The sequence below is a fragment of the Lacerta agilis genome, chromosome Z, assembly GCF_009819535.1.
Source record: "Lacerta agilis isolate rLacAgi1 chromosome Z, rLacAgi1.pri, whole genome shotgun sequence".
NCBI classification, from domain to species: domain Eukaryota; kingdom Metazoa; phylum Chordata; class Lepidosauria; order Squamata; family Lacertidae; genus Lacerta; species Lacerta agilis.
In genome coordinates this window covers 10,995,257-11,011,433 of record NC_046331.1, presented here as the reverse complement: position 1 = coordinate 11,011,433, position 16,177 = coordinate 10,995,257, and the positions used below count along the sequence as shown (strand labels likewise).

At 43.8% G+C, this 16,177-nt stretch overlaps 1 protein-coding gene across 11 annotated transcripts in view; it reads left to right on the top strand.

Moving 5' to 3' along the window:
- Nucleotides 1-11,818: 11,818 nt before the first annotated feature.
- Nucleotides 11,819-16,177, top strand: part of GAPVD1 (GTPase activating protein and VPS9 domains 1) — a 48,623-nt gene continuing 44,264 nt past the window's right edge. For 4 of the 11 annotated variants that reach the window (XM_033138260.1, XM_033138262.1, XM_033138259.1 and 1 more), the window contains exon 1: nucleotides 11,823-11,856. The gene's annotated coding sequence lies outside the window, so the exon portion shown is untranslated. Of the gene's footprint in view, nucleotides 11,857-16,177 lie in introns of all 11 variants that reach the window. The other 7 variants (XM_033138258.1, XM_033138254.1, XM_033138253.1 and 4 more) reach the window with 3 other exon arrangements.

Sequence of the window (16,177 nt, the reverse complement as noted above, 5' to 3'; positions counted from 1 at the left end):
CAGTTGTAGGTGTGCCCCTGCTTCTGACATTAATTTATGCAAAGGAAAAACTATTTTCAAATCATGATATCAAGTACCAGCTTGCCAGGGTCCATATTTTCAAACTTTTTTTTATGGGTAAGATAATCTTTCTGCTCTATGTCACTGCATAGAGGTAGATAAGACAAGGAAGATCCTCCACACACACACACATGCAGTAGTCACACATGATTTTTTACATGAAGCATTCATAAGCACATCCAAAGTCTGTTTTAGGGGCCAAATTTGGCCCCCATGTGGTTTTATCTAATTTATTCATTGGGGTCAAATCCTTAAAAAGCTCAACAACTTTGGGGTAAAATCATAAAAAAGGTTGGCCCTCACGCATGTTCACTTCATCAAATCTGGCCCTCTTTGAAAAAAGTTTGGGCACCCTTGGCATAGAATGTGCAACTGAGAGTCCCCATGGGGGAAAAACAGACATAACCATCCACTGAAGGGATATTGTTTAGATTGAGCTTTTGAATCTTAAATACACTTAGTTTTGGACACTATGGGTGGTATCCAATTAGGGTCACTTTGCTCTTTGTGGGGAAGTTAGACAACAGTCACACCATCTTTTCTGTATGATACTGCACATCAAGCAATTATCCATCACATTCGAGTGCATTTTCCTGTTACTTATTATAAAAATTCTGATGGGGTGGGGGAAGCAGGTTTGTTGCGCAAAAGCACCAAATCAACTTCAGTTGCACAACCTGGATTTAAAGCTAGTGTGGTGCAGTGGTTAGAGTGTTGAATTAGGACCTGGTAGACCAGGGTTCAAATCCCCCTCAGCCATGAAGCTCACTGGGTGACCTTGGGCCATTCACTGTCTCTTAGCTTAACCTACCTCACAGCATTGTTGCGAGGATAGAACAAGGAGTGGGGAAACCATGTATGCCACTTACCGGTAAATCAAATAAATAAATACCGGTACATAACTTTGTCAGTATGTGATCGCATCCCACCTGAAAACAGCAACTGTTTGGAAGCCTAAGCCATGCTCAGAGTAAACCTATAGAAGTCAGTGGTCATTGATTTCAATTGGTCTTTTCTGACTTAAGTCACATACCACCCAGTGGGACTAATATCTGAGTAAATGTACATAGTATGAGTCACCCCACAGTTTCGTAGTATTGCACCATATCCTGCCATTCAACTTCCTAGCATTCATCCAGGCAGAAGATGAGGGAGCTGTCCTAGGGTTACTTGAGCACAGACTTCCTCAACTTGCTCAGCTGCCTTCAAGAAGAACTTGTGAATCCTGTATACCTATAAAATATAACAAGATCTGTACCAATAAGATTCTATGACTCTAAGAGAAGTTAAATTCGGCTTAATGCCACTAATGTGCACATATTCCTCCTAGCTGCTGTTGTTAACCCTCTGTAGAATAAAACAGAGGTGATTCTACCTTTGAAAAAACAGTGTGTGTGTGTGTGTGTGTATATATATATATATACATATATATATATACATATATATATATATGCCACAGAATTAAATATGTTTAACAGTCATTCCATCTTCCCAATGCATAGGCGTAGCCAGAATTTATGTTTTTTTTGGGGGGGCAGGCTTCACGTTGGGGGGGGGCAGAACCTCAGTTAATGAAGTATTTTTATTGTTTTACTTAATCTGTGGGGGCAGCTGCCCCCTGCCCCCCCCCCCGATGCACCCAAGTCCAAGGAATCCTGAGAACTATAGTTCTGCAGTGACAGGGATCTTTAATGGAGATGTATCAGTGTTCTCACCAACTACAATTCCCATAATTCACTGGAAGAAAGCATTACAGTTAAAACATTTATAAGCTTGTTGTGTCACTATGCAGTCCTCGTATGAATTACTTCTGCTCAACAGAATACAAGTTACGCTCTATTATGGGGTCCCACACACTACTGTCATTCAAGGGGAAATAAGAGCTGCAAACAACAGCTGGATGTTACAGCAACAATTTAACACCAAACTACTGGCTGTTGTGAAATGTGCTATGTAGCAAGAGAACAGCCTTCAGTAATTCCTTCTGTAAACTGATTTGTTGCTTAACAATAAAAACACATGAGACAAACCATGGTATCCAGACCAAAGTCCCTCTTAGTCTAGTGTCCTACATTCCCACAGTGGCTACCCAGATATCTATGGGGAGCTCAGAAGGCGAATATGGGCTCAACATATTCCTGCTGTTTTCCAGCAAGTTGTTCAAATGCATATCTGAATCCTTGCTTTAAACTTTCAAAGGAGCCTTGGCAATTGATGCCTTCCGGATGCTCTGAACTACAACTCCCATCAGCCTCAGACAGTATGACAGCCAGTTGTCCAACAAAATATTGGGGAAGAAGAAGAAGAGAAGAAGAGTTTGGATTTGATATCCCGCTTTTCACTACCCGGAGGAGTCTCAAAGCGGCTAACATTCTCCTTTCCCTTCCTCCACCACAACAAACACTCTGTGAGGTGAGTGGGGCTGAGAGACTTCAAAGAAGTGTGACTAGCCCAAGGTCACCCAGCAGCTGCATGTGGAGGAGTGGAGACACGAACCCGGTTCCCCAGATTACAAGTATACCACTCTTAACCACTACACCACACTGGCTCTCTTTCAGGGAGCAAGAAGCTCTGATTCCTGGTTTGGATGTAGCTAAATGCCAAGGCATCTGGGTACATTTACCTTTTTTGTACTAAGGGAGGAGTGAATGGGCTGCAATAAACCATAATGAGCCAGAAAGTCTGTCTTATTGTGATGTGACTTATGCATCTGGGGCAGTGATTTTGGCCAGACATTAAAAGGTATTTTCCAGGTGTTACTAATGGTTCAACAGTGGAACAGATTGCTTTGGAAGGTGTCAAACTATCTTTTGCTAAAAGTTCTTTAGGTAGATGCTGAATGGCCACTAACTGTATCAGCAGATTTCCTGCATTGATGGGGTTGGACTAGATCATGGGTAGGCAAACTAAGGCCTGGGGGCCAGATACGGCCCTATCGCTTTCTAAATCCTGCCCACGGATGGTCTGGGAATCAGCGTGTTTTTACATGAATAGAATGTGTCCTTTTATTTAAAATGCATCTCTGGGTTATTTGTGGGGCATAGGAACTCGTTCATTCCCCCCCCCCCCCAAAATATAGTCCAGTCCCCCACAAGGTCTGAGGGACAGCAGACTGGCTCCCTGCTGAAAAAGTTTGCTGACCCCTGGACTAGATATTTGAGATCTGTTCCAACTCTGCTCTTATTTCCTTCTCCGCAAAACTGGCACCAAAAAGCAAGCAAGCAAGCAAACACCAAAACTGTGCGCTCCCTTGCCCCAAACCCTGTATACTGTGGAAGAACCAAAGCTGAATACATACCAAATTATTTGTGGGTGCATCTTAGCGAGAGAGCCATCATTTGTAGTTGTGCTATGATGTGTGTTGCCTTTTTGGCAGACTCGCAGTTTACAATTGAAGTTTTAAAACACACCTTTCTGATCCTTACTGAGATAATCATTGTCCCCAGGCCAGTGGAAACCTCAAGTAGGAATGATACAGTCTCAAAATATAATTCCTCACTATTGTTAGCAGACCTTGCAGCTTGAGTGATTTAGATTGAAACAATCAGTTACAAGTTTGTGGAGTTCAAAGGCTTTATTAATGCATAAACCAGTTACAGGATAAGTGGAGGGAATGAGAGAAATTGCAGACATCTTGTATCAACAAGTTAGGGAGAACAACAAACAAAGTGGCTCAGCTTTTAGGGGTGGACTTAATTTAAGAGCTAGAGACTACAAGCAGAGGTTGGCTAGATCATTAGACAAAAAGTTTCCTCATGCAGACACTTTTAAAGTAACACATTATTATTATTATTATTATTATTATTATTATTAATAATAATTGAATTTGTATACTGTACTGCCCAATGCCCGGGGGTCTTAGGGCAGTTCACAGAATAAAATGCATGCATTAACTACATGCATTAACTACAATCTAGCACCCTAAAAAGTGCTAGCACCTTTCTCCCTGAAGTGCTGGATTTTTCCTTTCAGGGAATATTGTCATGTTTGAAACAGGTGTTATTTATGGTGGAGGAATTTCACACCTGGTTATTTGAAAGACAAACTGCACTCACATGGGCCTATCTGAGCTTTAAGATCATCTCCAGGAACCCTGCTTGCCTTTTGATAAGGTCAGAATGAAATGTAACTACAGTAGTCTGGTCAGATGGAAAAGAGGACAGGGCTTTAACAGTTATGTAGAAGAGGGAATTCCAGCCGATGTAGATTGCATGAGAAGCAGCAGTGGTATATGAGAGCCAGTGTGGTGTTGTGCTTATGCTGTTGGATTAAGACCTGGGAGACCATGGTTCAAATTATGGTTCAGCCAGCCAGGACACTCACTTTGAACTAGTCACAGTCTCTCAGCACTAACCTACCTCACAGGTCTGTTGTGAAGAGATAGTGTTTTGGGGGGGCATGTGAAGGAAAGCTATGGATACAAATGTAGTAAGCACTAAAAAAACAACTGTGCAATGATCAGAGTATTAAAAGCTAAGGTAGTCCCTGTCTTAATTTGACATTTTAAAAAAGGGGTGGGGGGAAAGGATGGGGAGGACCAAAGAGAGCATAGCAAAATGCTCCAGTGAATTAAAAAAAAGTTCTGTCATAATTTATTGTCCATCTTTCCACCCCATAGGCCCCAGGGTGGGAGAGTACATCAAAACACACAGAACCCTAAAATAGTAGCACAATGTGAAATCACAGCATCCCCCCTATCCTAAATATGGTACAGCCCCCTATAACCCCCCCCCTATTTATAGCATGTGTTTTAATTCTATTAAAATTTAGCTGTTATTGTTGTTGTTCAGTCGTTCAGTCGTGTCCGACTCTTCGTGACCCCATGGACCAGAGCACGCCAGGCACGCCTATCCTTCACTGCCTCCCGCAGTTTGGCCAAACTCATGTTAGTAGCTTCGAGAATACTGTCCAACCATCTCATCCTTTGTCGTCCCCTTCTCCTTGTGCCCTCCATCTTTCCCAACATCAGGGTCTTTTCCAGGGAGTCTTCTCTTCTCATGAGGTGGCCAAAGTACTGGAGCCTCAACTTCAGGATCTGTCCTTCTAGTGAGCACTCAGGGCCGATTTCCTTGAGAATGGATAGGTTTGATCTTCTTGCAGTCCATGGGACTCTCAAGAGTCTCCTCCAGCACCATAATTCAAAAGCATCAATTCTTCGGCGATCAGCCTTCTTGATGGTCCAGCTCTCACTTCCGTACATTACTACTGGGAAAACCATAGCTTTAACTATACGGACCTTTGTTGGCAAGGTGATGTCTTTGCTTTTTAAGATGCTGTCTAGGTTTGTCATTGCTTTTCTCCCAAGAAGCAGGCGTCTTCTAATTTCGTGACTGCTGTCACCATCTGCAGTGATCATGGAACCCAAGAAAGTGAAATCTCTCACTGCCTCCATTTCTTCCCCTTCTATTTGCCAGGAGGTGATGGGACCAGTAGCCATGATCTTAGTTTTTTTGATGTTGAGCTTCAGACCATATTTTGCGCTCTCCTCTTTTACCCTCATTAAAAGGTTCTTCAATTCCTCCTCACTTTCTGCCATCAAGGTTGTATCATCAGCATATCTGAGGTTGTTGATATTTTTTCCGGCAATCTTAATTCCGGTTTGGGATTCATCCAGCCCAGCCTTTCGCATGATGAATTCTGCATATAAGTTAAATAAGCCGGGAGACAATATACAGCCTTGTCGTACTCCTTTCCCAATTTTGAACCAATCAGTTATTCCATATCCAGTTCTAACTGTAGCTTCTAGCTGTTATATATACCGATAATTTAAATTCTGTTATTGTTTAATTGTTTCCCTCCCTCCCCAATGTTTTTAGCTGTTCCGGTTTTAACTGTAAGTCGCCTCGAGTCTCTTTCAGGGAGAAAAGCGGGGTACGTATAAATGAATGAAACAATGAATGAAGGTAGCGACAACTCCGAAGGACGACACCACCTCACTTAACAGATTCCCCGCCTTCGGGGCGTGGCGTCCCACCCCTTCTCCTTTGAGTGACTGCACTTGCAAAGCATCAACGCCCTTGCTGCAGCTGCCGCCGCCACTGCCACCTGCTGGCTACGCAAGTGGCGAGCACCCTTCCTTCCCTCTCCCAGGACTACAGTATTTTTCCCAGCCACTCCAGGGCGCTCCCCTCTATCCCGCATGCGCAGTCTCTGGCTCGGGAAGCGAGAGGGAGAGGGAAGGAGCGTCTTGGTGTGGCGGCGGCCCTGCTGGAAGGAGCTCGCGCGGGGCGGCGGGCCCGGAGAGACCGAGGAGGAGGAGGCGGCGGCCTCGCTTCACAGGTTGGTCCCCTTAGGCGGGAGAAGGCCCGTACCAGGCCGTCCCACGTCCTCTCAGTAGTCCTGTCCCCTCTCGCCCTCGCACCGCCGGGCCCTGCCGTGAGGGGGCTGCCCGAGGTGGGACTGGTGGAGTTGGGGGGGGGGATGAGAGGCACACAATGGGTGCAGAGTCCGGCCTGAGCAAAAGAAGGGGCGGGCCTGGTCTAGCTTACACTCGTCTGCGACGACGGCAGCAGCCCGCCCGCCCCGCTTTATCTCAGCCTTATACCGAGCCCAGCTAACTCAGTGTTGTCTACACTGGCTGGCAGTAGCTCTCCGGGGTTTTGGAGACGCCTCTAGGGGTTGAACCCGGGACCTTCTGCACGCGGGGCGGGTCCTCTGCCGCTAAGCGAACGACCCCCAAAGCCCCGCCGTGTCGTTTTCCTCTCCGCTGTCCCGCACGCCCCATATTTCGCTTTGGCATCTCTTTACGTTCTCTCTCTCCCCGCCCTCCCTACACTCCTCCAGCTTAAATTCAGGATATTCCTGTCCCACCTGGTCATTCCCCAACCCCACCCCAGTTTTTTGCATTGCTTTCTTTACAGCTTGCACGTGACCGCCTATTTTCTCTCCCCCCTCCATATTTTGCATTGGCTTCCCGTTCTCTCACCTAGCCTACACCCTCTCCCCTTTCAGCCGAAAACCAAGGTGTTCCTATCCCACCTCGTGACTGTCAGTTTCCCAACCCCGCCCCCAATTTTGCAAGGACAGCAGCCCCCTGCCCTTGCCTTTTTTTTTTTTTAGGCCATGCACGTCTTAGTCCTTACCCTTTCAGTGTCTGGTCAACTATTCACACCATTGACATTGCATCCTACCCACCCCGTTTACAGCCCCTTTAGCTTAAGGGCAGGCTATTCTCTCCTCACTTTGTCAGTTCTTACCATGGTGGCACTGACACACATAAACCCTGCTTTCCTTACACTTTGCATTTGCTTACCCCCATCCTCTCAACTTCTGATCAGGTTACACCTTAACTTATATGCATTGACCCCCCCCCCCCTTGCACTTATCTCAGAAGTAATTTAGCTTACATATGTCCTTCCTCTGCCACAAGTTAGGCTTCCCTCCTCCATATTTTGCATTGACATCCCCTCCTTTCCCTCTCAGCCCCTACAACCAACACCTTACCTTGTTGTTGAACCAACACCTTGTTGTTGTTGAACTCCAGTTCCCATCAACCCCTAGCCAACTGTACTGGTGGTGAGTGATGATGAGAATTGTAGTCCAAAAACATCTGGAGGGCCATAGGTTCCTCATCCCTGCTGTGTGAAGAATCTGCCTCAGGGCATCACACAGTCTAATCCCAGCATCCTGTTCTCACAGTGTTCTCCCTCAGTTTAATTCTTAGGTCAGAGCATTCCTTCCCTTCCTTATGTGTTTATACCGGTAGTTTTCATCTATATCTCAACTAACTTATTCTACTCTTTGTGCCTCCACCCCCCACTTTAGCCTAAAGTCAGGATATTTCTTTTCTCTTTGCCAGTTAGGATTGTCCCCTGCTGTGTTGTTCTGTGACATCTCCCCCGCCAAATCTTGTTGAAGAAAAGGAATTTTCCTCCAACCTTCAAACTTGTAAGGCTCTAAAGAAAAAGTGTTGGGTAGAAGAGTACTCCAAATTGGAGGTGGTGGTAGTGATGGGGGCTGCTGGAGGGAGGGAGAGAATGTGTTCTTAATGTCTAGCACAAAATGTGCTGCTGGGGGCTTATTCTTGGGGCATTTCCAGTTTAAAATATCTCTGGTAATAAAGCTCGAAGCACTTACCCCCAAAAGAGAAAATTCTGTCTGAGACACTAGAGTTTCTTCCCTTTTGAGATGACAGTAGTTTGGCATAGATGGGGTCATGGTCTGGCTCAGAATCAGGCAGGTTCACAAAATCAATCTTGGGTAGGTTCAGAGTGGATGGAAGGAAGTACTGCTTCACACTGTGTGTAATTAATGTAAGGAATTCAGGGCCACAGTATGTGGTGGGTGATTGGCAACCTCTGGCTTAGATAGCTTTATTTCTAAAATCATGGAAGATAAATCTGTGGATGAGGCAGGTGCTGTAGTTCAGTGGCAAACACTATGTTTGAATGCAGGGCATCCCAGTTCAATCTCCAGCAGATCATATTGGGGACGGGACATACTGTCTGAGATGTTCAAGAGCTGCTGCCAGTCAGAGCAGGTAGTGTTATGCTTGATGGGCCAATGACCAGACTCTGTTTTAAGGTAGCTTCAAATGATCAAAGCCATTATACCTCCCTGGAGCCAAAAATTATGAGGGGTGGGGTGGAGGTAGCCTTCTAAATGCAGCCCGCGGACAGACCGGGAATCAACGTGTTTTTACATGAGTAGAATGTGTGCTTTTATTTAAAATGCATGTGTGGGTTATTTGTGGGGCATAGGAATTCGTTCATTTTTTCCCCCAAAATATAGTCCGGCCCCCTCACAAGGTCTGAGGGACAGTGGACCTGCTGAAAAAGTTTGCTGACCCCTGGGCAAACCTCACATGTGTGCTTATCAGACAAAGGAGGCAGTGGGGTAGAGGGAAGGATCCCATGCTGTTTTAAAGTGGCAGCTACTGGTAGTTTGTTCATATGAAAGTGATTTTGAGAATTCACCCATGACATACAGTCATACCTCGGGTTACAGATGCTTCGGGTTGCACGTTTTTGGGTTGTGCACTGTGCCGAACCCGGAAGTACTGGAACGGGTTACTTCCGGGTTTCGGCGCATGCGCAGAAGTGCTAAACTGCGCTTTGCGCATGCGCTGAAACACCAAATCGCGACCCGTGTGTGTGCAGATGCAGCGCTGCGGGTTGCGAACGTGCCTCCCACACGGATCACATTCGCAACCTGAGCGTCCCCTGTACAAACATTGTTAGACATGGGAGATGATGTCAAAAGGTAACATAATAAGCTGCCATCTAGCATTGTTTATACTGACTGGTAGCAGCTCTCCCAAGAATTCAGGGCGGGTTCTCTTCCAGACCTACCTGAAGATGCCAGGGATTGAACCAGAGACCTTCTGCATGCAAAGCAGGTGTTCTGCCAGTGAGCCACAGCCCCTCTGGAGAGTGCCAGGTTGGCAAATTTTGCTTATGTAGGATTTCCTGTCTCTCATCCTAGCACTGCACTTCAACTTTGCTTCGGCAAGGTGGTTGCTTTATATGCCTTCAGACACAGCCCCAGGGACTTTAGGAGAAAGGTGAACACCTGGGTCTGAGTGATCTTAAATGGGAATATAGCTGTCTTTCTACTTATAAGATTCATGTTAAGATTTGGATTTTTTTGTTCATTACTCTGTTTAGTAATGTGTCAAGTTGTGTAGTAGAGATGATGCAGAAAAGGGTAATGTGGATGATGATCTTCTGCCTTATTTGGAGGAGCTGGCACAGGCCACAAAGGAGGTCTTAAATTTATATTAACCATTACAGTACTGTGTTCTGGGTGGTGAGAATTTACTACATATTGCAGTTACTGCACCATCTGCATAGTTGTCAACCTTCCTTTTTCTTGCATTGGGAAACTGCCATAGCTGTCAACCTTCCCTTTTTTGGCAGTGGGAAACGGCGCTGGAATAAGGGAATTTCCCGCAAAAAAGGGAAAGTTGACAGTAATGCATCTGTCCCAGAGGCTGATTAGCCATCCTTTATCTGCTCACACATAAAATTTGAGAGAGAACAATTTTTTGATTATGCTACTATCCTCTGATTACATACCTTGTCCTCTTTGAATAGAATGGAAATGATAATATTCACTGTAGATTTATGATTTTCATCCTGTAAAAATTGTATTAGATATATTTGTAGCAACATGGCCTTTTTCTGTCTGTTGATGGTTGAAGACAGGTTTGTAACTAGCCACTTACAGTGGTACCCCGCTAGACGAATGCTTCGCTAGACGAAAAACTCGCTAGACGAAAGCATTCGTCTAGCGGGAGGCTGCCCCGCTAGACGAAAAAGTCTATGGGGCTGCCTCGCAAGACGAAAAAATTTCGTCTTTTTTTTTTCCGTTTTGCGGAGCGCGGCTCCCATTGCCGCTCCGCAAGACGAAAACCCCGCTAGACGAAAATTTTCGCGGGACGAATTATTTTCGTCTAGCGGGGCACCACTGTACTTGCTTGGTCTTATATGGTAACAACTCATGCAGGTTACAAGGTATGGAATATTTGTTCTGCTGCCTGGAACACTGCTTCATATGTGGTGGGATTGTTGCATAGTTCAGAGCTTCTGGAGCCATACTTTTTCATTTAAATCAAAGCATTGAGTGTCACCTGGGTTGAATCCATGATGCCTGTGCAGCACAAAACAATATTTTCTGCTGAAACATTCCAAAGGATGCTGCTCTTGCTGCCCACAAAGGTACTCTCAATACTCAGAGTTCATTGCTAGAACAGAAGGATATAAGATGAAGTAAACAAATTACTTTACTTTCCCTCAGAAACTTGTTTCACATTTTCCTCCTTTGCTTTTACATGCAGTTGAGCCAGGAACAGCTGAACAAACTTTACCTGAGACATTTTCATTGCAGCAGCATAAATAGTTGTCCGTTTAAAACTTAGATGTGTGTGTGTGTGTGGGGGGAAACAGAGCATAACTTCACAACTAACCAGTATGTTGAACATTCCCACCTTCAAACTACTGTAGCTTTACAAATATATCCTCTGTTATTAACCTAAAAATGCAACACTAAACATGTTTACTCAGAACAAAGTCCCACTTGAGTTCAGTGGGATTCACCTCTAGGTAGGGGTACAGAATTGCAGCCTTAAAAAATTTACATGGCCTGCCAGGCAGAACTATGAAAGCCATGTGTTACTAAAAGGGGAAAGGGAACCTACTTTTGATGCTATCTCCATTATCGCCTCACATATCATCAGACCCAGGCTGGAGCTCCTATCCTTGGAGAACAGTACCAACTCGCCCATCATGCTTCTAGCAGCAGCCGCATTGTTAGTGGCCTCCCACTGGAAGTCCAAATCAACTCCTTCCCAAGAGAAGTTGCTAGTGAAAGTATGGGACATTGCATTGCCAGAACATCTGGCACATAAGTGGAGAGTCCTTAACTGTTCATTAAAAAGATACTGTATTCTTTATTTGACAGGGTTTTTCTCCTATGTTAATCAAACAGCCCACTAAACCCCCTGTTTTATGGATAAACATGTGGAGGCTTTATTGAGAACTGAATTGACTCACTCACTGAATTGATAGTTGAATGTTGTATTGTATTCTCTGTTGCTTTCAGGTTTTCCTCCTCCGAAGTGGTACCTTGGTACTCAAACGGCTTGGCTCCCGAACAAATTGGCTCCTGAACGCCGCAACCTGGAAGTGAGTGTTCTGGTTTGTGAACGTTTTTTGGAAGCCGGACCTCTGACGTGGCTTCAGCTGCTTCTACTTGAGTGCAGGAAGCTCCTGCAGCTAATCGGAACCCACGCCTTGGTTTTCAAATGGTTTCGGGGGTCGAACGGACTCCTGGAACAGATTAAGTTCGAGAACCAAGGTACCACTCTTAAAAAAAAGAATATAGGTAAAACTCGAAAAATTAGAATATCATGGAAAAGTTCATTTATTTCAGTAGTTCAACTTAAAAGATGAAACTAATATATGAGATAGACTCATGACATGCAAAGCGAGATACAGGTATGTCAAGCCTTTATTTGTTATAATTGTGATGATTATGGCGTACAGCTGATGAAAACCCTGTAATTCTGCATGCATTTGTATTGTTTACACTTAATATTTTTACTGTATTTTGTATCTCTCTCTCTGTCCAGGATGAGCTTAAATTATCCAGTTGAATTCAGTGGACTTTAATTTCACTGTATTACACCCTATTATCGCATCCTGTTTTTAAGTGTTTTTCTGCTTTCATTCTTACTCTAACCATACGGAAATGTACGGAATCCTGAGCTCGAAACTACAGGCCTGGGAAAATATTTTTCAGGTTCCTATGCATGGTGTCAGAAGAAAATATTTAGACATCTTCTTTGCTGGAAGATGGATATGTTTTCTTGAGTGATGCTAGCAAAGAGTCAAGATGCCCAGGATTTTCTTGGCCCTGTATAGTGGACACTATGATTATGCTATCTTTTGATGGTATGTTTTTGTTGATGTTTTATGGGTTATTGTTTGGCAGTTGAAGTTGTATCCAATTAAGTTCTACTCACTGTAGATGCATTGAAATTAATATACCTACATTAGTTTATCAGTTTATTAATTTCAGTGGGTCTGCTCTAAGTAGAGCCAACATCAGAATCATAGAATTGTAGAGTTAGAATGGACCATGAGGGTAATCTAATCCATCTTTCTGCAGTGCAGGAATCTTTGCCCATTGTGGGGCTAGAACCCATAACCCTGAGATTAAGAGTCTTGTGCTTTACCAACTGAGTGATTATTATTAGTATACTGGATGCAACCTGGTTTTTGTGTGTGTTTTCCATGCTTTACGCTTTAAAACTTGGTAAATCACTTGGAGATACTTTAAAGAGGTATGTCAAGATACTACTAATACCAGAATATAAGAAGAATCTGCTGGATCAGGCCAGTGACCTATCCAGTGCAGCATCCTGTTTTCACAGTGTCTCAACAGATTCCTGTGGGAAACCTGCAACCTGCACTTCAGTGCAGCATCCCTCTGCTCACCCAGTAACTGGTATTCTGAGTTATGATGCCTCTGATATTGGAGGTAGAACATAGCCATCATGGCTAATCCTCTTTTAAAGGATTAATCATACTATCCCTGCTCAGGATTCTGACTGCATTAGCCAGACATCCTCTGCACTTTAGTATTGGACAATTACAAGTGGCTCAGTATAGAAATAGTAAACCTTGCCAATGGGCAAACTGCCAACAGGGCTAATGGAGGGGGAAATGGGGTTCATGGGAGCCAGCATCAAAGATCAAGGTGAACTATGCAGATTGAGTGCCTGTGAGCTTCTGTCCAGCCCTGACAACCACCCTACAAAAGCAAGCCCACTGACTTTCATCAATCTGGGTGTTTATAAATGTAAGTTCATGAATGTATTTCACCCTTGTAAATAAGTCTACACAACTTACTAGTCAGCCTGCTGCCATATACCTGTATTAGTCATTGGTGCAAGCTTACAGTATAAAAGCACCAACTCCATTCCTGTTTGCCAGTGTTCTTACCTTGTTTTTCTCATGGCAGTTCCTTGATGCTGCAGGTAGCCAGGTGGCCACCTGATTTTTAAGCCTAATGTATTTAACAGGTTAGTATTTGGGTGGTGCTGGTTTAATAAGGAAGCTGTCTTTTACTCAGAAAGGTAATTGCTTTGGGTAGGACCCAATCCCAAATTAATCTTTTTAAAAAACACATGTTTAAATTGTTCTTAGTTACTATGGATATTAAGCTTATCCAACAAAGTTCTAATGAACCTAAATCAGTCCTGTCCATTGACTTCAGTGGATCTGTTCTGAGTAGAACTAACATGGAATAGCACCGTAGGAAGTAGAGGCTATTTTTCATAAATGATTTCAGCTGTAACAGAGGAGTAGCGGATTGTTTCAGGTTCGTCTTAAATATATTTTGATATAGACAGATTAGTATTGATACTGCTTTGCCTTGGTCTGCTTTGTATTTGATGTGGCCATTTCTGCATTGGTAAGTAGATCTTCTACAGTATTGTCTGCTGTGGCTATGTTAACACAAAACAGAAGGCTTTCCAGGATTTGGGGGAACATAGCTTTTGGAGGGTTTTCTTAAGGGGAAATGGGTGGGAGGAAGAAGAATAATTACCGGTATAACAGCCTGCTGGATCAGGCCTATCTAGTCCAGCATCCTGTTCTCAAGTGGCAAATCAGTTGCAAACAGGACCCAATTATAAGAGCACTCTCCCCTCCTGTAGTTTCTAGCAAATGGGATTCAGAAGCATTTTTGTCTAAGCCTTTATCTGTCACAGTTCTGAAAATTCACTCCCTCTGTGGAGGGACCAATAAATTAGAACCCTAGAATGGGGCAATAGAGAGAATCAAGTTTGATTGGGTGGGCATTACCAAGGGCAGAGCAGAGTTAGCCCCCACTCTATAGTGTGCCTTATTGGACCCTTTCGTTTATCATATGTAAGGGAGTAGCTGCCATTCATTCCCCAAGTGAAGCACTGAGCTTTGAAGATACTTGTGTCTTTCCCCCCACCCTCTCAGGATAGGAGGTTTAGCCCTCACTACCAGCTTTTTCTTCCATGTCCCTTTAATCCTCATCCCAGACTGTAGCCAAGTTTTAAATGCATTTGCCCATATCCTCCCTACCTATATTCCCCCACCCCACTCCTTCTGTTTTCCCCATTGTCCCCTTATAAGATGGGCAGGGACTGTATTTTTTTGCCTATGAAAGTTTGTAAGGTACCATATATGTAGGTGACACTGAATATATTATAAGTAATAAGCATCCTCTTTCCACATGCTCACCTGTCACAATAACGGCTAGGTTTTTTTTGCTGAAAATTTTATATCAATTAGCACAAGCTTTTAAAAGCAGCTCCTCTTGGACTGCAGGATCAACCAAGTCCTGTGTGGGCTGCACCATTGTATTTCCAGCATGCCTCGTACAGCCTAAAGCATGGGTAGGCAAACTAAGGCCCGGCCCAATCACCTTCTAAATCCGGCCCACGGATGGTTTGGGAATCAGCGTGTTGTTTTTTTTAAAAAAAGATAAAGGGACCCAGAATGTGTCTTTTTATTTAAAACATATCTCTGGGTTATTTGTGGGGCCTGCCTACATGAGTAGAATGTGTCTTTTTATTTAAAATGCCTCTCTGGGTTATTTGGGGGGCATAGGAACTCAATCATTCCCCCCCACAAAAAATATAAACCGGCCCCCCACAAGGTCTGAGGGTCAGTGGACCCTGCTGAAAATGTTTGCTGGCCTCTGGCCTAGAGGCTGAAAAAGCCTGACAAGCTTGAATTATCTCATTTAGCTCTCTTTTTTTTAGTGATCTTTGTTCTGTAAATACAAAAAAGCCCTTTCCCTCCTCTTTTGATGTCATTTTGTACCAAGCTGTCAAAATGAATAGATTTTGAGTGTTTTGAGGTGTCGCCAGTGCTGTATTGTTGTCTGTTTTCAGCATTTGCCAAGCTCCACTTTTCTTTGGTTTTATCATATTGCAAGGAGGGCATCTCCTGTTTTTTATTTTTATTTTTTAAAAAATCTTTCATCCACTGGTGTTTGGGGCCAGTTTGAGTTTGGTGAGGTACTTGCAGTTCCAATACTCATGTGACCTTTCTGATGTGGTGAGGAAGGCTCATGTCTTTGACTATTTTAAACCCAGAATCTGTACGTGCGTGTTTAAGGTGAAAACTGGAGTGGAATATCAGAACTGGTACTTGGGAGCTTATCGGAATCCATGTGCCTAAATGCAACTGGCGGCTGATGTACTATAGTTTCTTATGTCTGCCTAGAATTTAAACTGTTGATTATAGTGAATCCAAAATAGTTGTGCTGGTTCATATCTTCTTGCATGAGCAGCTGTAATGCCTCTGCAAAAGCAGCATTACAGTGTGCAGTAAAATGTATAAATAAATGCTTGAAGTTATTCATAGCTGCTTCAGTGGTTTTCTACTGGAAGTGGGACATAAATCTTAATAAATCTGTGCCAAGAGTTCAGTCCCAATGGAATGTTAGCTTAGCTGTTGCAGAGTGACTTTCTTAAAGTGACCCCACATGTGGAAAACACAACAGAATGGCAGGCTTAAATGATTTTTTTTTTTTACCAGGATGATACTGCAAATGAGATCCTAGGTTCCTAATAGATGACAGCTCCAGGGCTTATTCCCAAGAGAAATACCATTTACATATAAATTTTTTT